Source organism: Ranitomeya imitator, chromosome 4 (assembly GCF_032444005.1).
Source record: "Ranitomeya imitator isolate aRanImi1 chromosome 4, aRanImi1.pri, whole genome shotgun sequence".
NCBI classification, from domain to species: domain Eukaryota; kingdom Metazoa; phylum Chordata; class Amphibia; order Anura; family Dendrobatidae; genus Ranitomeya; species Ranitomeya imitator.
Genome location: NC_091285.1, coordinates 31157338 through 31183939, shown reverse-complemented (window position 1 = coordinate 31183939; position 26602 = coordinate 31157338). Strand labels below are relative to the sequence as shown.

Below are 26602 nucleotides of genomic sequence, written 5' to 3'. Positions count from 1 at the left end.
GGAAATATGTGTCACAAAGGTTGCTAGCCTTGGTGATGTACATCCTAGAGATGAAGGTTCAAGGTTCCAACAATGTTAGATTGCTGAGAAATTTTTAATGGGATCAGATTTTGGGTCCCGGTTTTAAGAGCATCCAGAAGAGCTTGGGTGGGAATGACCGATCCCATATCTCCAGTTCAGGTTTTGCAGCTCCTATAAATGGCTGCTAAATTAGTTAAGGTGGGTGGTGTTGGAGAAGAAGTCAGCTCTAAGTAAGCAAGGAGCAGAGCCTTATAATTTGAAGGGGTTAGACCGTTTTGATATACTTTGCCTACCCAGTGGAAGGACTGTTTTTTTTGTTATTCGAAAAGGCTGTTTTACGTTGGTATGCCGTGAAGGTTTATGAAGTTTAAAAAACCTCACCATGTTTGACTTAGAACTTGATTCCTTTGTATGCATGAAGTGCTGTGAAGCAGTGAGTGAACTTTAAAGGTACCGTCACACTGAACGATATCGCTAGCGATCCGTGACGTTGCAGCGTCCTGGATAGCGATATCGTCCAGTGTGACAGGCAGCAGCGATCAGGATCCTGCTGTGCCATCGTTGGTCGGAGCAGAAAGTCCTGAACTTTATTTCGTCGCTGGACTCCCGCAGACATCGCTGAATCGGCGTGTGTGACCTCGATTCAGCGATGTCTTCACGGGTAACCAGGGTAAACATCGGGTTACTAAGCGCAGGGCCGCGCTTAGTAACCCTATGTTTACCCTGGTTACCAGCGTAAACGTAAAAAACCCCAAACACTACATACTTACATTCTGGTGTCTGTCTTCCGGCGCTCTGCTTCTCTGCACTGTCAGTGCCGGCCGGAAAGCAGAGCACAGCGGTGACGTCACCGCTGTGCTTTCCGGCTGGCGCTCACAGTCAGTGCAGAGAAGCACAGCGGGGGACAGACACCGGAATGTAAGTATGTAGTGTTTGTTTTTTTTTACGTTTACGCTGGTAACCAGGGTAAACATCGGGTTACTAAGCGCGGCCCTGCGCTTAGTAACCCGATGTTTACCCTGGTTACCAGGGGACTTCGGCATCGTTGGTCGCTGGAGAGCTGTCTGTGTGACAGCTCTCCAGCGACCACACAGCGACGCTGCAGCGATCGGGATCGTTGTCTAGATCGCTGCAGCATCGCTAAATGTGACGGTACCTTTATACCAACCACTACCCAACTGTCCAAAATTTTACTTCTAAAAACAATGTCTCTATTTAATAGAAAATTGTGGGCAAACCTGGTTCCCAACATTTCGCCTCTTCACTTCTCATAACTTTAAATACATAAGGGACATATAGTAAAAAGGAGTGGGGCTCTATATGATGTATAGGGCTCAGATATTTTGATGGTGGCTCTGAGAACCCAATCATGAGTAGTGTGGAACTTGGGCCATCTTAGTTCTTTGGCTCTAAGATAGTTGCTATATCAAATATCCTGATACTTGCTTCTAGTCCTAGGCTGATATATTTTCCACAGTGACAAAGTAATACGCAGTGGACAGTGTTATTATAGCTGCATTTTATAATGAGAATTGTGGGGGTCACATAACACTCAATGTGTGATTTCATTTTCAAACCTTCATTTTCAAAATCACAGCTGGAGTCTGAATGTGATGATACGGCGGCTGCCACTGTCGAATAATAGTACTATGCCCAGAAATCCAATAAGCTCATTTCACCAGAAGCAAATACATATATTTTTTTATAAATTAGTACTTTAATGCGCTACAATGATCGTTCCAAAATACATAGTGAGTAATGTATGACCTTCAAATGATCTTCAAAAAAGCTTGTACTTCTAGTTATCATCAATTTGGATATGTGACCTTCTAACAGAAAGAAAATATTTTTGATTGCTTACCTTTGTTCTAAGAATATGCCTTTTGAAGATGGACATTTCTATGGGCACTTAGGAGATTATCTAAGTATATACACATGGAAGATAGGAAAAAGGAAGAAGCCCAGCACCAAAAGAGCTGTCAACTTGACCAGGAGGAAAGATGCTCTCAATGTAATAGCCTTGACTTTTTAGAGTTAACAATTTCTGTTCACCTTTGGAGAACTTACAAACCAGGGTTTTAAAGTTGCCTTTTTAAGTTCTACTTTAAAAGCTCTCAGGGGTAATCCCACCTTGGACAGTTTTGTCATATGTTGTAAATGTCACATACACTCATTCCAAAGATCGAGATCTTGTTCTCTCTCCCAAGAACTAAAAAAAGTGCGCTGGGATGCAGTCAGGCGTAAGCCTCTCCAACAGGAGAAATGGCCCCAAAGACCAATCCCCATCTCTCCAAGACAGAAGGCCACAACAAGGGTCAGGGACAAGTAGCCTCCCCTAGCTGAAGCTAAGAGAAACCCAGTCTTGCACCTAGCATCTGCCTGGGCTTCCATCCAAGTGAGAACTAGGAGCAATCAATGGTTGGTTTCTCTTATCAGAGAGGAGTGCCAGGGTTCAGGGTGGGATCAGAACCTGAGGGTCACACATTTCCCCTACTAGATCTATCAGAAGGGAACCCGTAAGGGAACCATATCCTGACAAATCCAAGTGCAAGACACATAGTGAAAAGGTGATACACAGTGAAAATAATTAAAATAAATGAAGGTGTTCCTAGTATAATACCTTTGACCAAAAATTTAAAAAAATCCCCATCATAGCCAAAAAGCCAAGAAAAGGTTGTGTGCTCAAATAAGTTAGAAAAAGTGAAGTGCTATGCAAATGTGCCAAAACTCAAGTGGTTTTACCAGGCCCAGGGACTTAGAGCACCCCTGTTATGAACAGGTGATTCAGAACCACAATGAACCTAGTGGTTAAGAGCACACAAAGTGACCTGATAGTTACTAACATAGGACGAGCTCTGAGACGTGGGAACTCTGCTGACCGCAATCCCTAATCCTATCATACCACACTACAGGCAGCCGTGGATTGCGCCTAAAGGTACCTTCACACATAACGATATCGTTAACGATACCGTTGCTTTTTGTGACGTAGCAACGATATCGTTAAGGAAATCGTTATGTGTGACAGCGACCAACGATCAGGCCCCTGCTGGGAGATCGTTGGTCGCTGAACAAAGTCCAGAACTTTATTTCGTCGCTGGATCTCCCGTGGACATCGCTGGATCGGCGTGTGTGACACCGATCCAGCGATGTCTTCACTGGTAACCAGGGTAAACATCGGGTTACTAAGCGCAGGGCCGCGCTTAGTAACCCGATGTTTACCCTGGTTACCAGCGTAAAAGTAAAAAAAAACAAACACTACATACTTACCTACCGCTGTCTGTCCCCGGCGCTGTGCTCTGCACTCCTCCTGTACTGGCTGTGAGCGTCGGTCAGCCGGAAAGCAGAGCGGTGACGTCATCGCTCTGCTTTCCGGCCACTGTGCTCCCAGCCAGTACAGGAGGAGTGCAGAGAAGCAGAGCGCCGGGGACAGACAGCGGTAGGTAAGTATGTAGTGTTTGTTTTTTTTACTTTTACGCTGGTAACCAGGGTAAACATCGGGTTACTAAGCGCGGCCCTGCGCTTAGTAACCCGATGTTTACCCTTGTTACCGGCATCGTTGGTCGCTGGAGAGCTGTCTGTGTGACAGCTCTCCAGCGACCAAACAGCGACGCTGCAGCGATCCGGATCGTTGTCGGTATAGCTGCAGCGTCGCTTAATGTGAAGGGGCCTTTACGCTCCCTATGCAACTTGGCACAGCCTGAGAAACTAACTAGCCCTGAAGATAGAAAAATAAGCCTACCTTGCCTCAGAGAAATTCCCCAAAGGAAAAGGCAGCCCCCCACATATAATGACTGAGTTAAGATGAAAATACAAACACAGAGATGAAATAGATTTTAGCAAAGTGAGGCCCGACTTACTGAATAGACCGAGGATAGGAAAGATAACTTTGCGGTCAGCACAAAAACCTACAAACAACCACGCAGAGGGGCAAAAAGACCCTCCGCACCGACTAACGGTACGGAGGTGCTCCCTCTGCGTCTCAGAGCTTCCAGCAAGCAAGAAAAACCAATATAGCAAGCTGGACAGAAAATATAGCAAACAAAAGTAACACAAGCAGAACTTAGCTTATGCAGGGCAGACAGGCCACAAGAACGATCCAGGAGAGAGCCAGACCAATACTGGAACATTGACTGGAGGCCAGGAACAAAGAACTAGGTGGAGTTAAATAGAGCAGCACCTAACGACTTAACCTCGTCACCTGAGGAAGGAAACTCAGAAGCCGCAGCCCCACTCACATCCACCAGCGGAAGCTCATAGACAGAACCAGCCGAAGTACCACTCATGACCACAGGAGGGAGCTTGACCACAGAATTCACAACACACCCCATAGTCACTACTGTTGAAGCACTTTGCACCTCGGGCTTTCAAACTTACCCAGCCTAATGGCATTGATTCTGGATCCTTAAGGTCCAGGGTTTCCATCAGATGACTATATAAGCCACCCGTCGTACTGCCCAGTGCACTGTACCCAGTATACATAATGTGTTAATCTACTAGGGCGGCCAACTTTCTACACTGCCTTTTCGAAAGATACTACACTTCATCTTAACCAAAATATCGAGAAGCGTTACACGTAACGTCACATATACGCAAGTCCAATCTCAGGGACACTCAACCTTTCCCTGTCTTGCACAACAAGGAGTAGATATGTGGCACCGTATGGATTTCCCTCCATTCACCACTATGAGAATTACAAAAATAGTGAAGTTCATTTGCTTGCCAATTCTCAGAATTCCTATTGAAGTAATCCTTGGAGTTTTGGGTGTGAGGCTAAAATGTCCCAACAATGGGTACTGAAATATATGAAAGCATGATTTTAGATAATAGAGTGATTATTTAAGTGTTCTTAATATTACAGACTCCTAACTTATCAGACCCAAAAGAACCTTCAAATATTGGATGGCCATACACATTAGATGGTTGTTGGCCGAACAATGCTTTGGCCAATTGTTCTGCTGACAACCATCTCCGCTTACTTTCCTCGACACGGAGCGCCAACTTGACCGAGTGCTCCTGCGTTCTCTATGTGGAACCCACCAACCGGAGGACAATGCAGTTGGCAGTCTGAAATCGAAAATCCACAATCGACATCTTTTCCTACCATTAGTCGGCCATACACATTAGACTGTCTGCTGAACCCACCGATATCGGCATAAATCTAATGTGTATTGGATCCTTAAGTTACCAGGTACAGAAAAAAAGAAAAGGAAAAGAATCTTTTCAGATGGTCCTCACATCTTTGTTTTTTTACGCTCTCAGAAAACCCAGTGCCAGGACAATAGTTCACCTGCTGTCGCATTCACTGATTGCTTGCTGCCTTCCCGCACATGAATTCCTACTTTACAATCCGGCTGCCTATAAAAGATTTAGCATTCGTGGAAATGTAATTTTGAATCCTCTGCTGCACATTTTTTTTCCACTTAGGTAACAATCCTGAGTCATCACCATAGTCAATACCGGTGAAGCAACGCGTTCTTATGTAAAAAGAACAATGAATTCAGGAGGATTAGGAGATGTGATCGGCCAAACAGTTCATAATGAGAACTTTCTACATGAAAGTAGGAAAAGTAATGGGAACAAAAAGAAAACGCTACAGGCGACATCGTACTACACTATGGTAAGAAATGGATCCTGGGCGAGGTAATGGCTGACATAGGGGCTATATTTGTAGAGGCTATGGCCTTTGGAAAAGCTATAGACAGTAAAGAACTAGTCTTCATGGTGTCTAAGGTGGCCCAAAAGCTTCTCTGCCTCATAAGGAGATACCAGAATATTATATCGTCTTTGGAACTTTAACTTACCGTATCCCTTTGATGACAGATAAAACTAGTCAGAAATGTCATATACAATGACTTGTGAAAGTATTCACCCTTCCCCTGAGATTTTTACCTATTTTATTACATTACAACCTGTGTTTAAATATTTTTGGAATCCTATTTGTGTGTGATGTATCAGCACTAAATAATCTTAGTGAAATGGTGAGAAAAATATAGATATAAATTAAACTTACAGGATCTAATAACTAGAAATTGGCAGGTGCATATGTATTCACCCCCTTTTGTGAGGAAGCCCCTAAAAATTTGTGGTACAAGCAATTACCTTCATAAGTCACATGCTTAGTGACAGGACGTCCCCCTGTGTGCAATCTAAGTGTCACATGTCTGTCAGTATATACACTTTACCTTTTCTGAAAGGCCACAGAGGCTGCAACACAATTAACAAGAGGCACCACTAACCAAACACCATGAAAACCAAGGAGATCTCCAAACAACACCATGAAGACCAAGGAGATCTCCAAACAACACCATGAAGACCAAGGAGATCTCCAAACAACACCATGAAGACCAAGGAGATCTCCAAGCAATACCATGAAGACCAAGGAGATCTCCAAACAACACCATGAAGACCAAGGAGATCTCCAAACAACACCATTAAGACCAAGGAGATCTCCAAACAAGTTACGGACAAAGTTGTTGAGAAGAACAAGTCAGGGTTGGGTTCTAAAAAAATATTCCAACCTCTGATGATCCCCCAGAGCACCATCAAATCAATTATCATCAAATGAAAAGAACACGATACCACAACAAACCTGCCAAGAGAGGGTTGCCCACCAAAACTCTCAGCCCGGACAAGGATGACATTTAGACAGAGAGGCTTTTTTGGAAAAAATATGTATGTGGTCAATTTGAGGAGTGCTATGGCTATAGAGCACACTGCAGTGGATTAGTGGTAAACAAACGTTTTGTTAAACCACTACACGTTTCAGCAGAGCACTGTTACCTTCCTCAGATGGATTTTTCAAAAAAAGTGGATATTCCCCTTGAGGGATTGTGGCTGGAGCAGCTTGGAGCTATAGAGTTCATCTCCAGGCAACAGGACCTGAAGTGACGTCATATCCTGTGAAGTGGCATCACGTGACTGATCTTGGACCCATGTGACCAGACCAGGAAGCACAGCACAGGAGTGGTCCCAGAGCAACAGAGCAGGAGTGCACGGAGACGTCCGCCACCGGAGTTGTGCAGGGGTGTACAACCCTTCCAAGTGAGAGGCTAATCCCCCCACCTTTCATTGAAACATCCCAATTAAACAACCTGGTGCTTCTCATGCTGCGCTCTTCCATATTTATTGTCTTATATTAGTCAGAGAGGCAGCACAGAGACCAAAGGTAACCCTGAAGAAGCTGCAGAGTTTCCAAGCACAGACTGGAGTATCTGTCCATACGACCACAATAAACCGCGCACGCCATAGAGATAGCCTTTATGGGAGAATGGACAGAAAATAAACTTTAATTACAGACAAAAAAATGTGAGACTTGTTTTGAGCTTACCAAAATACATGTGGGAGATTCCCCAAAAGTATGGAGAAAGGTGCTGTGGTCAGATGAGACCAAAGTTGAACTTTTTGACCACCAAGGTAAACTTGATGTCTGGTGCCAAACCAACATAGCTCATCACTCTAAGAACACCATCCTCACAGTGAAACATGGTGGTGGCAGCATCATGCTATGGGGATGTTATTTGGCAGCAGGGACAGGGAAAATAAACGAGTTGAAGGAAACATGGATGGTACAAAAAACAGGGATATTCTTGAGCAAAACCTGTTTCAGTCTGTCGGTGATTTGAGATTGGGACGGAGGTTCGTCTTCCAAAAAGACAATAACCCAAAGCATACTGCTAAAGCAACACTCGAGTGGTTTAAGGGGAAACATGTGAATGTTTTGGAGTGGCCTAGTCAAAGTCCAGACCTTAGTCCAATTGAGAATCTGTGGTCAGACTTGAAGATCACTATTCACCAGAGGAAACATCTAACTTGAAGGAGCTGGAGTAGCTTTGCCTTGAGGAATGAGCAAAAATCCCAGTGGCAAGATGTGGAAAGCTCATAGAGACTTATCCAAAGCAACTTGCAACTGAAATTGCCAGAAAAGGAAGCTCTACAAAGTACAGACTTTAGGGGGTGAATAGTTATGCACACTGAAGTTTTCAGTTATTTTGTCTTATTTGTTGTTTACTTCCCAATAAAAAGAAAACCAAATGTCCACAGTTGTAGGCATGTTGTGTACATGAACTGATGCAAAGCCTCACAAAAACAGTGAAATGTAAGGTTGTGAGGTAACAAATCACGAAAAATGCCAAGGGGGTGAATACTTTCACAAGCCAGTGTAATTCTCAATTCTCATCTGGCACAGCATAGTCCATACTTTCCCATACTGGGACTCTCTCCTGTGACATCTGGAATACTTTTAAAAAACTGGAGACCAATTGGACTCCTATAAGAGATGGCAAGTCGACCAAGTGGTGCACAAACCTCCCACAGGGCAGCGTTCTCCTGACTTTTTTTGCCTTGACATCCAAAAGCTGAAATCTTGCCCCTTAAATCCAGAATTTATGGGGAAGAAAAAGGCCATAAATGGGGTGTAACCTGCAAAAAAGCCAAGAGGCATTTTTATGGGGGGAAAAAACTCCAACAAGCACCAAACTTTTTTTCTCAGACAGCATTGAACGTTGGCAAGTTTGGCATTCCACTGGACAGGGGAAGAGCCGAACCATAAACTTTGGAGGATAACCCAACGTCAAAACAAGTCATTGTTTTAAAAATTTTTTGGGGGGAGGTCTAATTAGACTACAACAAAGTTTGTGATCCATCAAAGGGACAAACACCAAGAAATGGGTCACCCGAGACTTTTTCGTAATGTTATCTAAATAGGCAAAATATTATGAGTTAGTTAATTTCTCAATGTATTCCCTGTAGAGGCTTAGAACTAGTTGATAAATTTCTGACTACAGCCACCACTAGGGGGAGCTACATAAGTACAGACTGACCCCTTAAGTGTTTTTTTTCTACGGGAAAACATTGTTCAATTTTCAGGATGCAAATTGTGAGAATTTTTCAATAAATCATTGGATATGTGAATATACCGTAAGTCGTTTTCTGGAGGTTTTATTATATTTTATTTTTACTCAAAAAATGTTTTATTTTTTTATTATTATTTTTATGGGTCATAAGCATATTTTTTCTTTTTTAATTTTTTTAATACTTTACTGATTTTTTTTTATTTTATTAGTACGGTAGTATTGGACATCCATTGATTGCTTGTATTATATTGTTTAATACTTTAAAGATTTAAAAAAAAAAAAAATTTATTAACACTATTGTATAACACAGCAAAAGATCTCAAATTCTGGCCTTGATTTGACCGCATTGATTATTTGCCCAGACCTTTTTTAAGAATTGGCGTAAACCGATTAATTTGAGCCTGTGCAGGGGATTTGGAGATCTGTATCAGATGAAAAAAACCACAGGAAAATCAATGTAGAGCCTAAAAATAACCTAGCGCTAAAAAAAAAAATTGTACATTTGACTGAAACATCTTCATAGCTACATGATCTCTAGGGACAGTGTTTCTCCTTGCGGAGACCTCCAGCTGGCGTAGGGAGCCTTACAATCCAGGGCAATGCTCTGGGGGGCCAAAAAAAAGATGGCGCTAATTTACATAGTTATATGAATGTCATTGGGTAAAATATTCGCGTGGTTCCGTGAATGTAATACCAATTCAGACACCGAGTTTGATGCGACGCCCCTTTTTAAAATGTGTATGTATGAAAGTGTAAAAAACATACATATATAAAATATTTAGAAATAAATATTTATTCTATATATTAATTTTTTAGTTTATTAATATTTATAAATGTACTATAATTTATTAATATTTTACTTTATTATATATTTTATATTTGTATATTTTATGCATATATATATATAATATTTGTATATTTTATGCATATATTTCTATATTATATAATAGAAATATATGCATAAAATATACAACTATAAAATATATGATTAACTAGAATATTAATAAATATTAAACATAAATATATGCATAAAATATACAGTTAACTAAAATATTAATGAATATTAAATATAAATATAAAATGCATAAAATATACAAATATAAAATATATAATAAACTAAAACAACGGAACACATCGATGGAACAAGTGCAGATAAAACCCACAATAAACAATGTAAGACTTGTATACAGTAGAATACTGAATACAATGCAGCCAGGGATAAATTAAATGGAAATTGATGTCGAATTTGAGTGCGTTGCGCGGAAATGGCGCTATGGTGCTTAAACAAAAGAGGTCATTTAGAGGTGATCGAGACGGTTAACTCCATTCTCATTTCACATATTAAGTGCCGCAGAGACAGACACGTACACAGAGAGGCGCTGACATCGGACGGACGCATATAGGTCAATCAACACTCCGAAAACAATGAACACCGTAAAAGTAAATGAACCTCTCGGAAGCGTAAAACTGGGACCCAAAGAGAGCAACGGTGATTAGCGTCGCTCGTTTAGAATCGCAATGAAACAAACTAATCACTGCGCGCTCGTTAGTGGGTGACAATGAGCGATCGGTTACTACGTATAGAGGGAGATGATTAACGTCGACCGTGACATAAGCCCTAGAAAATAAGAGCAAAAAAATCACCGTCGCAGCAGCTCGCACTCTCCTATCGGCTTTGCTATTGTTAAGCCGTTCCTGTTACTGTGTGACAATAGGGAAAACATTCATTTCAAGGTCATTTTTTGTTTCAAAGATGTCATGATAGGATCACTGGATCAGGAATAAGCTTCCGATTTGCTGCGATGCTCCGAGAATCTATGACCTGTTTCCAAGTTCACTTTCACCCAAAGTCGGGCCAATATCCATGAGAATCCAAAAATAAAATTAGCGACAGCAACTAAATTATGATTTATTTTCTCGCTTCGCGCCTCATTAAGGTGTAAGCTCTTATGAGTCCAGAGGGAACAGGAGAGAAGGAAAAAGTTTCAAATTAAGATTGCGCCTCATGTGCAGAGATTTTGTCTATTTCGTGCCTCCTGGGGCCAGTTTATCACACAGATAGCAGCAGAAATTTGGGTAAAACTGAAATGTCGCAAAATTTTGGGCGCCTCTTGTTATCCAAAAATGTTACCATTTTTGAGGTTTTTTTTTACACTAGCTTTCCCAACTTTTTAAACAATGAGTGGTCATTGGAATTTAAGCCATGAAAATAGCCTAAACTATAGCATGGGGCCCAATTCATTATTGCATTTGAACCTTTTTTATTTAGTCTAATGTTTGGGCCCTAATTCATTGGTGCAATTACTCCAGAATACTGGTATAAATCGCTTTGAAAAGTCACAAAGCTTTTGCTCCACGATTGCGCAGTGACGAGTGGCTCCCCGCGATTGCGCAGTGACGAGTTGCTCCCCACGCATGCGCAATGATGAGTGGCTCCCCGCGATTGCGCAGTGACAAGTGGCTCCCTGCAATTGCGCAGTGATGAGCGGCTCCACGCGATTGCGAAGGGGTGAGTGGCTCCTCACGATTGTGTAGTGATGAGTGGCTCCCTGCAATTTGCAGTGTCGAGTGGCTACCCGCGACTACTCAGTGAAGAGTGGTTCCTCGCGACTGTGCATTGATGAGTGGCTCCCCGTGATTGTGCAGTGACGAGCGACTTCATGCGATTGCAAAGTGACGAGTGGCTTCCAGCGCATGCGCAGTGATGAGTGGCTCCCCGTGATTTTGCAGTGACAAGTGGCTCCCGCAATTGCGCAGTGATGAGTGGCTCCCCACGCATGCGCACTGCATCTGGCTGTACGTACCCAGGCTCTGTGACCACGCTCGTCACTTCACATGCTGGGGGAGTTGCTCAACACTGCAATTTTAGAGCAGATTACCGCTTCATCGACGCACCCCGGAACATCAATCAGAGTGCGTGAGCGTCGACAAAATGACGAGCCCATGACTGAAAGCCCGTCACGTGTTACTATTATACTCTTCCTCTGATTGTTCCACTCCTGGTTTTGGTTTACAAATACTGATGTAAAATACTGACCAAATACTGAACGTGTGAATGTGGCCAAAAAATGATGATTAGGGCCGCTAATTCCGTTCCATGACTGGAGTACCTTTCTTATGTTGGTGCATGGCAATTATAAAAAGCGCCAAATCAGTAAGAGGCAGATCTTGGTGAATTTGGCGCATATAACCCTCACGCACCCTGGATTATTGACTGTCGGGAAAAATGGGGGGACCTACATTTAAAAGAAAAGTGGTCCAGAGGCATTTTACTCTTGCACACTTTAGATTTAGACTCATATATTCTTAATAATATGATGTGCCAAGCGCAGGGCCTAAGAGAGCGGTGTACGGCAGAAAGAACAATAAAGAAGTCACACACCGTCACTTCAGGTCGTGCACTAGATATAACACGATGGGACATATTGATTAAAACTGTATTACACTAAGGCCAGCTTTGTTGCCCATAGCGACCAATCACATCCCAGCTTTCATTTCATAAACTGCTATGAAAAAATGAAAAGTGCGCTGTGATTGGTTGCTATGGGACAGAGTTATCAAAACAATCATTTTTTTTACCCATAGCAACCATTCAAAGCTCAGTGTTCATTTCTTAAACTGCACTGGAAAAATGAAAGCTGTGCTTTGATTGGTTGCTATGGGCAGTTTTAATATCTCAGGGTATGTTTACATGAGACGCATTATAAAAGCTGGCCCCCTTTAGGTCGAATTCATACGTCTGTGTAACACGGTCCAAGTAAGGACCGCGATATACATACAGGCCTTGCACTGGCGGACACAGACAGAAAAGGGCCCCTGTGCAAGAACAAGCACAAGAGCCTAAAAATGCAAACTTGCACCTGCTGTGGAGGTAGAAATGGGCCCCCTTTAACTCTTGGGCCCCTATGCGGCTACACAGGTTGCACCAATCATATGTCTGTCTCTGAGGCCTTGGGTCTCTCGGCATGAAGTCAGGAACCTCGGAGGTATATATATATATATATATATATATATATATATATATATATATATATATATATATATATATATATATATATATATATATATATATATATATATATATATATATATATATATATAGCTCCCAACGTTTCTTCAAGAGAACGGCAGCCAAGAGCTCCTACAAAATTGCACCTGCTTTGTAAGTAGAAATGGGCCCCCTTAACTCTTGGGCCCCTAGGCGGCTGTACAGGTTGCACCAATCATATGTCCTTCTCTGAGGCCTTGGGTCTCCCGGCATAAACTCAACAGCCTCGGAGGCATATGTGAGACTGCCAACTTTCATTCAAGAGTACGGTGGCTATCAGGCAGTCTTGCTCTCTAGGATTGTCGACTGGAGGTTCGGTGATGCTCATAAACAGTGGGTGCTCCTGGAGAAACTTTTATCGCCCTCTTCTTTGTACTGGCTGCCTTGGCTGGGGGGGACCGGACGCCCACCTGTGTCGAGTTTTCCTCCACTCACACAGATTGTTTTGAGGTTCTGGGATAGATCCTATGTGAAATTACGCCTGACCTCCCGATTGAGCAGACTGAGTCCCCTTTTTGACAATCCGGCCTTTCCCCCAGCAATGAATAGATCTACGTATCTGTGTTGGTCACGACTTGACAGGGTGGGTCTGGGTCAGGTGAAGGATAAGCTTGCGGGGCTCTCCGGCATGCGGGGGTTACGAGGTTCTGATCTTACGACACCGCTGTCCTGGCTGGAGTTTCTGCAATTGCGGAGCTTTCTTTCCAGTGTGCCGATGGGGGCGCTGACACCATTTGAGTCCCTGATGCTCCCTACCGAGGGTCCCTCCCACGTGGTTTCGGTGCTCTATGGCCTGGTCTTGAATTCACTTCCCCCTACTACGCTTGGATTTATGGAGGCTTGGGAGAGGGACCTGGGGATCACCTTTTCTGAGGCGGATAGTCTAAAAATCTTCACTCTTGCACATAAGATGACGATGTCCAGTCAGGCGCAGGAGAGGAATTATAAATTACTGACACGCTGGTATAGGTGTCCCGTCCTTCTCCACAGGATTAACCCGGAGATCTCGGACGCCTGCTGGAGATGTGGCTCTGCCACGGGCTCTATGCTTCATGTTTGGTGGTCCTGTGGTCCCCTGCAACCCTTCTGGAACTCAGTCTTCGATGCCTTTCATTTGATGACTGGGGTCCGCCACGAGCCCTCCCCCCAAATGGCACTACTGTCCCTGATACCCAGTTCGATAGCTTCCGTTAAAAAGGGGATCCTGAGATTTTGCCTCATAGCTGCTAGGGCAGTTATTCCCCGACATTGGAGGTCCACTGAGGTCCCCTCCACGGAGGAATGGATAGCTGAAATGGATAGATTACATCGTCTAGAGTCGCTGGTGGCGGGTGATGGTGATGCTGCATATGTCCAGGGACGCACCTGGTTCCTCTGGCAATCCTTCAAGGAAAGCACAGGGTTCCTGACTTGGCTGCGTACATACTCATAATTCTCAATACATGGGCGTATACATTGCTGGGTCTCCCTTAATCCCCCCTTCTTCCCCTTTCCCCCCCCCTTTTTTTTTTTTTTTTTCTCTCTCTTCTTCTCTTTATTTCTTTTTCTCCTATCTCTACAATTGCTTTTCTCACAGGTTTTGTATCCTGTATCCATGTCCCGAGGTGATTCTCAAGATGAGAAGCATGTACCCTTTATGTGCCAGAGTCCTTGTTCAACTACACTTGTGCTGTGTGCTCAGAGGCGTAATGTATAGTTCTGGACATTGTAATGATTCATTTTATTGTTTTTCCTGTTTAAAATTTCAATAAATATATTTACTGAAAAAAAAGAGTACGGTGGCCAAGAGCTCCTAAAAAATGCAAAATTGCACCTGCTTTGGAAGTAGAAATGGGCCCCCTTTAACTCTTGGGCCCCTATGCGGCTACACAGGTTGCACCAGTCATATGTCTGTATCTGAGGCCTTGGGTCTCCCGGCATGAACTCAGGAACCTCAGAGGCATATCTATATGAGGCTACCAACTTTTCTTCAAGAGAACAGCGGCCAAGAGCTCCTACAAAATTGCACCTGCTTTGTAAGTAGAAATGGGCCCCCTTAACTCTTGGGCCCCTAGGCGGCTGTACAGGTCGCACCAATCATATGTCCTTCTCTGAGGCCTTGGGTCTCCCGTCATAAACTCAACAGCCTCGGAGGCATATATGAGGCTGCCAACTTTCGTTCAGGAGAACGGTGGCCAAGAGCTCCTAAAAAATGCTAAATTTCACCTGCTTTGGAGGTAGAAATGGGCCTTCTAACTCTTGGGCCCCTAAGCTGCTGCATAGGTTGCACCAATGATATATCTGCCCCTGAGGCCTTGGGTCTCCCGTCATAAACTCAACAGCCTCGGAGGCATATATGAGGCTGCCAACTTTCGTTCAGGAGAACGGTGGCCAAGAGCTCCTAAAAAATGCTAAATTTCACCTGCTTTGGAGGTAGAAATGGGCCCTCTAACTCTTGGGCCCCTAAGCTGCTGCATAGGTTGCACCAATGATATATCTGCCCCTGAGGCCTTGGGTCTTCTGGCAGGAACTCAACAGCCTCAGAGGCATATATAAGGCTGTCAACTTTCGGTCGAGAGAACCAGTATGTACATCGCAGCCCATACTCACATATACAGATGTCTGAATGGGCTCTTAGTCTGGGGCTGATTAGCTACTTTGACCGCGACATAGGTCGCACATCCTGATAACAAAATACTGAACGTGTGAACGTGGCCCAATATTACCATCTTTATATTTAGTTCCGCTGAGTTCACAGCAGTCTGATCCTTTGAGGTCAGTTTGACAGGTATCCCACATCTGGGGGGACTCGGATTTGTCCAGGCCCAAACACCCTATAATAATGCCATAAATGCGTGAACACGCTAACATACAAAAAAAAACATCTTACAAGGAAATTTTTCATCCAACAGTAACTAAGAGGGCTGTAAAATATCATGAGGCTTTCTGTGGACAGTGTGTTGTTAGCACTTGTATAGTTTGGCCAATTTCAAAGGATAACGCTGCAAACTGGAGTTTTTCATTGTAGTTACTTATAATGGAGTTATTCAGACCACTATGGCAGGGGGTGAATGTTTGGGTAGCTTGTTAGCAAAAGCAACCAGCAGGGGGCACTACTAGATCTGTATGCTATTGTGTATTGTCAGTATTTATTCTCACCACCAACTAAACTTTAAAGGGGACAGCAAGTCCATAGTGCTCGGGTGTGGACTTTTCTTGGGATATATACACTTTTAGGCATATGGGTCCTAAAGAGAACTTGTCAGCACATTTTCACATATGGAAGTAGTGATATATGGGGGTATAGGCCCTTGTCCCCCAATAAAAATGATCCTTTTTTTTGTAGAGATCCAACTTGCCTGTGACGAGAAAGGCTGCTTGCAATGACTTCCACTGCACTTCCTGCTTCATTTGCATATGGATTCTAACTCTGGATATTTCATGACTGTTTTATCAGATTTCTAAAAAAAGGCATCATTTTTATTGGGACAAGCACCCAAAGTGTTCCCTTTAATGGGGTAGTGTTACAGTTTACTGCACTAATACAGTGAAGCTAAACTAGTGCTGCAGCCCCTTCATTCTCCAAAGTGGTGAGAGTCCTAGAAGATGAATCTCCATCGATGCCCTAACAGTTCGTCATCACTTTACAAAAGTTGGAATACCCCTTAAATTTATATGGGTTGTCAATATTTGGGGGAACACTTTTTTTCTCTTAGGCTGGTTTCACACTTGCGTTTTGATCTGCAGCGTTTTAAACGCAAACGCATTTAAACGCATTTGGTGCAAAAACGCGTTTAAACGCTGCGTTTTTTAGGCGCAAGCGTTTTTGCATGTTTTAACGCAAACGCGGCGTTTTGATGCGTTTACAAGCGTTTTTCCTGCGTTTGTGTTTTTGAAACGCATGATGAGAAGTGTGTGACAGCTGCCAATCATCAAAATCAACTAGAAAACCCACTATAAACAGAAATACCTAGGGTTAGGATCCCTAGTAACCCTAGGGATCCTAACCCTAACCCTAAAACACAAACTCTAACCCTAACCCTAAAACACAAACTCTAACCCTAACCCTAACCCACAAACTCTAACCCTAACCCTAAAACACAAACTCTAACACAAAATCTCACACCGGATCCTAACCCTAACCGTTAGGGTTTGTGTTAGGGTTTGTGTTAGGGTGTTTTCTTGTGTTTTTCAATAAAAACGCATGCGTTTAAAAACGCTTGCAAACGCATGTGCTTAAAAACGCATGCGTTTACATAGACATCAATATGTTTTTAGCCGCGAAAAAACGCATGCGTTTTTTCGCGGCAAAAAAAACGCCGCAAAAATTACTACATGTTGCATTTCTGCAACACAACGCATGCAGAGAAAAAAACGCATGCGTTGCAAAAACACGTCAAAACGCATGCAAAAAAACGCATGCATTTTTAATGTTAAATATAGGGGGGAAAAATGCATGCGTTTTTAATGTTAAATATAGGGGGGAAAAACGCATGCTTTTTTTTGCGTTTTTTACTGCAAAAACGCAAAAAAAAACCGCAAATGTGAAACCAGCCTTACTTAAATGCATGTAATTAGGGCATAACATTATTTTTGTACTTGGGTTTCATTAAAAAATGTTCACCGCTTGCCTTCTACAGCCATCCTCGTGATTTGTTTACAACACTTTGGATCCAAGTTGGACGTTAAAAATCTTTATTGCTCAGTCAATAACCCCAACAAAACTAAGGGAACTTTCCAAAAGTCATAAATGAGGCGAATATTAATCCAGATGGTGCAAACAGCGGCCAAAAACCCACCATTACTGTGACACCCTATCATAAAGCTCTGCTCACATTTACCTAATGTCTATCTAGCTGGATGGATAACTTAATGGGATTTGCAAATAACTGAATATCCGTCATGTGCACATTAACTCCTCGCTCTATCAGGCCTGAGTCCTAATGTATTTGTGATATTCTTCATCATCAACCCCCCCCAAAAAGTGAAAGCCATAGGAATGCATTACTGAAAATGAAGAGGTCATCTCAACCCCCCCCACCCCCCAAAAAAAGTGAAAGCCATAGGAATGCATTACTGAAAATGAAGAGGTCATCTCAACCCCCCCCCCCCCCCAAAAAAAAAAAAAAAAAAGTGAAAGCCATAGGAATGCATTACTGAAAATGAAATGTTCATCTCACACCCTCCCCCCCCAAAAAAAAAAAAAGTGAAAGCCATAGGAATGCATTACTGAAAATGAGGAGGTCATCTCAACCCCCCCCCCCAAAAAAAACGTGGAAGCCTTAGGAATGCATTACTGAAAATAAAGTGTTCATCTCAACCCCCCCCCAAAAAAAGTGGAAGCCATAGGAATGCATTACTGAAAATAAAGTGTTCATCTCAACACCCCCCCCCCAAAAAAAAAGTGGAAGCCATAGGAATGTATTACTGAAAATAAAGTGTTCATCTCAACCCCCCCAAAAAAAGTGGAAGCCTTAGGAATGCATTACTGAAAATAAAGTGTTCATCTCAACCCCCCCCCCCAAAAAAAAAGTGAAAGCCATAGGAATGCATTACTGAAAATGAAGAGTTCATCTCAACCCCCCCCCCCCAAAAAAAAAGTGGAAGCCATAGGAATGTATTACTGAAAATAAAGTGTTCATCTCAACCCCCCCAAAAAAAGTGGAAGCCTTAGGAATGCATTACTGAAAATGAAATGTTCATCTCACACCCTCCCCCCCCCCCCAAAAAAAAAGTGAAAGCCATAGGAATGCATTACTGAAAATGAGGAGGTCATCTCAACCCCCCCCCCAAAAAAAGTGGAAGCCTTAGGAATGCATTACTGAAAATAAAGTGTTCATCTCAACACCCCCCAAAAAAAGTGGAAGCCATAGGAATGCATTACTGAAAATAAAGTGTTCATCTCAACACCCCCCCCCCCAAAAAAAAGTGGAAGCCATAGGAATGTATTACTGAAAATAAAGTGTTCATCTCAACCCCCCCAAAAAAAGTGGAAGCCTTAGGAATGCATTACTGAAAATAAAGTGTTCATCTCAACCCCCCCCCCCCCAAAAAAAGTGAAAGCCATAGGAATGCATTACTGAAAATGAAGAGTTCATCTCAACCCCCCCCCCAAAAAAAAGTGGAAGCCATAGGAATGTATTACTGAAAATAAAGTGTTCATCTCAACCCCCCCAAAAAAAGTGGAAGCCTTAGGAATGCATTACTGAAAATAAAGTGTTCATCTCAACCCCCCCCCAAAAAAAAGTGGAAGCCATAGGAATGCATTACTGAAAATAAAGTGTTCATCTCAACACCCCCCCCCCCAAAAAAAAGTGGAAGCCATAGGAATGTATTACTGAAAATAAAGTGTTCATCTCAACCCCCCCAAAAAAAGTGGAAGCCATAGGAATGCATTACTGAAAATAAAGAGTTCATCTCACCCCCCCGCCCCCCACCAAAAAAAAAAAAAAAAAGTGGAAGCCTTAGGAATGTATTACTGAAAATAAAGTGTTCATCTCAACCCCCCCCAAAAAAGTGGAAGCCATAGGAATGCATTACTGAAAATGAACTGTTCATGATATTTTAAGAGCAGGAGAGTATTCAGCATCCAGATAAGGCCTTCATATCCTACAGATCCCTTCTGGTATTCACTCCCCCCCAGTATTATACACAAGCAGTGGATGTGATGGTGTCACAGACATGGCAGATGCTCTGCAGCCCACCCACCCCATGTACACATATGTCTGTATTACATCCCTGCAATCAGAAGCCCCCCATCACATTCTCCATGACACCCCCAGACACCCCCTCCAGCCCCCCAAACTTGCACAAGTCATGCACAGATCTGCAGCCCCCCAGACCCAGCGCACACTGCAGATTGCTCCAATCTTACTTACCACCCCCCAAAGAGAATGGGAAAGAATCCAACAGATCGCAGGGGATCTCCAGCAGCTGGATCGATCAGTCACCCAGGATTCCAAAGATTTACACTATAGAAAGAACGTATCAAAATATAGAAAAGGAAAAAAAATACAAAATAGAAGAAAAAAAGGCTACAAAAGAGTCAGCTCGGTCAGGAAGGCTGCATAGAGGAGAGCTGCTCAGAGCCCCCTGCAACACGTGAGCTGGGGGGCTAGCCTGCAGATCCTCATCACCCTGCTGACACAAGAAGGGCACTCAATGATCTCACAGGCAAGGAAGGAGGATAAAGAACATCTATTGCTTCATCCCCAGAGCCGAGTATGGCAGAGGCTCCTCACACCGCCCGGCTCTGCATGGAGTGGCGCTGCCTGCTCTGTTTCTATGGATATGGGCTGTCAATCAAGCAGTGCGCTTATGCTCCACACAATACGGTAATGGCTGACTGGGTGTAGGGGATGCACAGAGCAGGGTGATGGGGGTGTGAGGAGGAAGGGGCTGTGGAGGTGAGGGGGAGGTGTGTGAGGGGGTGCAGGGACATGGGGTGCAGGGTGGGGGATGTGTGCAGATGAGCTCTGCTGGGGTGCAAGATGTTATGTGTCAGCATCAAAGGAGACTGCAACAGGGGGGTGACATGGTGTATAATGCTGCACTGGGGGCCTACAGGTGAGATATACATGTGTGTATACAGGTGAGATGATATATACGGTGCTGTACTGAGTACATACAGGTGAGATGATGTATATGGGGCTGTACTGAGTATATACAGGTGAGATGATGTATATGGGGCTGTACTGAGTATATACAGGATAGATGATGTATACGGTGCTGTACTGAGTATATACAGGAGAGATGATGTATATGGTGCTGTACTGAGTACATACAGGTGAGATGATGTATATGGAGCTGTACTGAGTATATACAGGTGAGATGATGTATATGGAGCTGTACTGAGTATATACAGGTGAGATGATGTGTATGGAGCTGTACTGAGTACATACAGGTGAGATGATGTATATGGAGCTGTACTGAGTATATACAGGTGAGATGATGTATATGGTGCTGTACTGAGTATATACAGGTGAGATGATGTATATGGGGCTGTACTGAGTATATACAGGTGAGATGATGTATATGGAGCTGTACTGAGTATATACAGGTGAGATGATGTGTATGGAGCTGTACTGAGTACATACAGGTGAGATGATGTATATGGGGCTGTACTGAGTATATACAGGTGAGATGATGTATATGGGGCTGTACTGAGTATATACAGGATAGATGATGTATACGGTGCTGTACTGAGTATATACAGGAGAGATGATGTATATGGTGCTGTACTGAGTACATACAGGTGAGATGATGTATATGGAGCTGTACTGAGTACATACAGGTGAGATGATGTATATGGAGCTGTACTGAGTATATACAGGTGAGATGATGTGTATGGAGCTGTACTGAGTACATACAGGTGAGATGATGTATATGGAGCTGTACTGAGTATATACAGGATAGATGATGTATACGGTGCTGTACTGAGTATATACAGGATAGATGATGTATATGGAGCTGTACTGAGTATATACAGGTGAGATGATGTATACGGTGCTGTACTGAGTACATACAGGTGAGATGATGTATATGGTGCTGTACTGAGTATATACAGGTGAGATGATGTATATGGGGCTGTACTGAGTATATACAGGATAGATGATGTATACGGTGCTGTACTGAGTATATACAGGAGAGATGATGTATATGGTGCTGTACTGAGTATATACAGGTGAGATGATGTATATGGAGCTGTACTGAGTATATACAGGTGAGATGATATATACGGTGCTGTACTGAGTATATACAGGTGAGATGATGTATACGGTGCTGTACTGAGTATATACAGGTGAGATGATGTATACGGTGCTGTACTGAGTATATACAGGAGAGATGATGTATATGGGGCTGTACTGAGTATATACAGGTGAGATGATATATACGGTGCTGTACTGAGTATATACAGGTGAGATGATGTATACGGTGCTGTACTGAGTATATACAGGAGAGATGATGTATATGGGGCTGTACTGAGTATATACAGGTGAGATGATGTATACGGTGCTGTACTGAGTATATACAGGTGAGATGATGTATACGGTGCTGTACTGAGTATATACAGGTGAGATGATGTATATGGGGCTGTACTGAGTATATACAGGTGAGATGATGTATACGGTGCTGTACTGAGTATATACAGGTGAGATGATGTATACGGTGCTGTACTGAGTATATACAGGAGAGATGATGTATATGGGGCTGTACTGAGTATATACAGGATAGATGATGTATACGGTGCTGTACTGAGTATATACAGGAGAGATGATGTATATGGTGCTGTACTGAGTATATACAGGTGAGATGATGTATATGGTGCTGTACTGAGTATATACAGGTGAGATGATGTATATGGAGCTGTACTGAGTATATACAGGTGAGATGATATATACGGTGCTGTACTGAGTATATACAGGTGAGATGATGTATACGGTGCTGTACTGAGTATATACAGGATAGATGATGTATATGGTGATGTACTGAGTATATACAGGATAGATGATGTATATGGAGCTGTACTGAGTATATACAGGTGAGATGATGTATATGGTGCTGTACTGAGTATATACAGGTGAGATGATGTATATGGGGCTGTACTGAGTATATACAGGTGAGATGATATATACGGTGCTGTACTGAGTATATACAGGTGAGATGATGTATATGGAGCTGTACTGAGTATATACAGGATAGATGATGTATATGGAGCTGTACTGAGTATATACAGGTGAGATGATGTATATGGAGCTGTACTGAGTATATACAGGTGAGATGATGTATATGGAGCTGTACTGAGTATATACAGGTGAGATGATGTATACGGTGCTGTACTGAGTATATACAGGTGAGATGATGTATATGGTGCTGTACTGAGTATATACAGGTGAGATGATGTATATGGAGCTGTACTGAGTATATACAGGTGAGATGATGTATATGGAGCTGTACTGAGTATATACAGGTGAGATGATGTATATGGAGCTGTACTGAGTATATACAGGTGAGATGATGTATATGGAGCTGTACTGAGTATATACAGGTGAGATGATATATACGGTGCTGTACTGACTACATACAGGTGAGATGATGTATATGGAGCTGTACTGAGTATATACAGGTGAGATGATGTATACGGTGCTGTACTGAGTATATACAGGTGAGATGATGTATATGGAGCTGTACTGAGTATATACAGGTGAGATGATGTATATGGAGCTGTACTGAGTATATACAGGTGAGATGATGTATACGGTGCTGTACTGAGTATATACAGGTGAGATGATGTATATGGAGCTGTACTGAGTATATACAGGATAGATGATGTATATGGAGCTGTACTGAGTATATACAGGTGAGATGATGTATATGGAGCTGTACTGAGTATATACAGGTGAGATGATATATACGGTGCTGTACTGACTACATACAGGTGAGATGATGTATATGGTGCTGTACTGAGTATATACAGGAGAGATGATGTATATGGAGCTGTACTGAGTATATACAGGTGAGATGATGTATATGGAGCTGTACTGAGTATATACAGGAGAGATGATATATACGGTGCTGTACTGACTACATACAGGTGAGATGATGTATATGGTGCTGTACTGAGTATATACAGGTGAGATGATATATACGGTGCTGTACTGACTACATACAGGTGAGATGATGTATATGGTGCTGTACTGAGTATATACAGGAGAGATGATGTATATGGAGCTGTACTGAGTATATACAGGTGAGATGATATATACGGTGCTGTACTGAGTATATACAGGTGAGATGATGTATATGGTGCTGTACTGAGTATATACAGGAGAGATGATGTATATGGAGCTGTACTGAGTATATACAGGTGAGATGATGTATATGGAGCTGTACTGAGTATATACAGGTGAGATGATATATACGGTGCTGTACTGACTACATACAGGTGAGATGATGTATATGGTGCTGTACTGAGTATATACAGGAGAGATGATGTATATGGAGCTGTACTGAGTATATACAGGTGAGATGATGTATATGGAGCTGTACTGAGTATATACAGGTGAGATGATGTATATGGAGCTGTACTGAGTATATACAGGTGAGATGATGTATATGGAGCTGTACTGAGTATATACAGGTGAGATGATGTATATGGTGCTGTACTGAGTATATACAGGTGAGATGATATATACGGTGCTGTACTGACTACATACAGGTGAGATGATGTATATGGTGCTGTACTGAGTATATACAGGTGAGATGATGTATATGGAGCTGTACTGAGTATATACAGGAGAGATGATGTATATGGAGCTGTACTGAGTATATACAGGTGAGATGATGTATATGGAGCTGTACTGAGTATATACAGGTGAGATGATGTATATGGTGCTGTACTGAGTATATACAGGTGAGATGATATATACGGTGCTGTACTGACTACATACAGGTGAGATGATGTATATGGTGCTGTACTGAGTATATACAGGAGAGATGATGTATATGGAGCTGTACTGAGTATATACAGGTGAGATGATGTATATGGAGCTGTACTGAGTATATACAGGTGAGATGATATATACGGTGCTGTACTGACTACATACAGGTGAGATGATGTATATGGTGCTGTACTGAGTATATACAGGAGAGATGATGTATATGGAGCTGTACTGAGTATATACAGGTGAGATGATGTATACGGTGCTGTACTGAGTATATACAGGAGAGATGATGTATATGGAGCTGTACTGAGTATATACAGGTGAGATGATGTATATGGAGCTGTACTGAGTATATACAGGTGAGATGATGTATATGGAGCTGTACTGAGTATATACAGGTGAGATGATGTATACGGTGCTGTACTGAGTATATACAGGTGAGATGATGTATATGGAGCTGTACTGAGTATATACAGGATAGATGATGTATATGGAGCTGTACTGAGTATATACTGGAGAGATGATGTATATGGAGCTGTACTGAGTATATACAGGTGAGATGATGTACACGGTGCTGTACTGAGTATATACAGGATAGATGATGTATATGGAGCTGTACTGAGTATATACAGGATAGATGATGTATATGGAGCTGTACTGAGTATATACAGGTGAGATGATGTATATGGGGCTGTACTGAGTATATACAGGTGAGATGATGTATATGGAGCTGTACTGAGTATATACAGGTGAGATGATGTATACGGTGCTGTACTGAGTATATACAGGAGAGATGATGTATATGGTGCTGTACTGAGTATATACAGGTGAGATGATGTATATGGAGCTGTACTGAGTATATACAGGTGAGATGATATATACGGTGCTGTACTGAGTATATACAGGTGAGATGATGTATACGGTGCTGTACTGAGTATATACAGGTGAGATGATGTATACGGTGCTGTACTGACTACATACAGGTGAGATGATGTATATGGGGCTGTACTGAGTATATACAGGTGAGATGATGTATATGGAGCTGTACTGAGTATATACAGGATAGATGATGTATACGGTGCTGTACTGAGTATATACAGGATAGATGATGTATATGGGGCTGTACTGAGTATATACAGGTGAGATGATATATACGGTGCTGTACTGAGTATATACAGGTGAGATGATGTATACGGTGCTGTACTGACTACATACAGGTGAGATGATGTATATGGGGCTGTACTGAGTATATACAGGATAGATGATGTATACGGTGCTGTACTGAGTATATACAGGAGAGATGATGTATATGGTGCTGTACTGAGTATATACAGGTGAGATGATGTGTATGGAGCTGTACTGAGTATATACAGGTGAGATGATGTATATGGAGCTGTACTGAGTATATACAGGTGAGATGATGTATATGGAGCTGTACTGAGTATATACAGGAGAGATGATGTATATGGTGCTGTACTGAGTATATGCAGGTGAGATGATGTGTATGGAGCTGTACTGAGTATATACAGGTGAGATGATGTATATGGAGCTGTACTGAGTATATACAGGTGAGATGATGTATATGGTGCTGTACTGAGTATATACAGGTGAGATGATGTATATGGGGCTGTACTGAGTATATACAGGTGAGATGATGTATATGGAGCTGTACTGAGTATATACAGGATAGATGATGTATATGGAGCTGTACTGAGTATATACAGGTGAGATGATGTACACGGTGCTGTACTGAGTATATACAGGATAGATGATGTATATGGAGCTGTACTGAGTATATACAGGATAGATGATGTATATGGAGCTGTACTGAGTATATACAGGTGAGATGATGTATATGGAGCTGTACTGAGTATATACAGGATAGATGATGTATATGGAGCTGTACTGAGTATATACTGGAGAGATGATGTATATGGTGCTGTACTGAGTATATACAGGATAGATGATGTATATGGAGCTGTACTGAGTATATACAGGTGAGATGATGTACACGGTGCTGTACTGAGTATATACAGGATAGATGATGTATATGGAGCTGTACTGAGTATATACAGGATAGATGATGTATATGGAGCTGTACTGAGTATATACAGGTGAGATGATGTATATGGAGCTGTACTGAGTATATACAGGTGAGATGATGTATACGGTGCTGTACTGAGTATATACAGGAGAGATGATGTATATGGTGCTGTACTGAGTATATACAGGTGAGATGATGTATATGGAGCTGTACT

At 42.4% G+C, this 26602-nt stretch overlaps 1 protein-coding gene across 4 annotated transcripts in view; it reads right to left on the bottom strand.

Moving 5' to 3' along the window:
• Positions 1–20166, bottom strand: part of ANKS1B (ankyrin repeat and sterile alpha motif domain containing 1B) — a 106968-nt gene extending 86802 nt beyond the window's left edge. For 2 of the 4 annotated variants that reach the window (XM_069763471.1, XM_069763470.1), the window contains exon 1: positions 19779–20085. The gene's annotated coding sequence lies outside the window, so the exon portion shown is untranslated. Of the gene's footprint in view, positions 1–19778 lie in introns of all 4 variants that reach the window. The other 2 variants (XM_069763469.1, XM_069763472.1) reach the window with 2 other exon arrangements.
• Positions 20167–26602: the final 6436 nt, after the last annotated feature.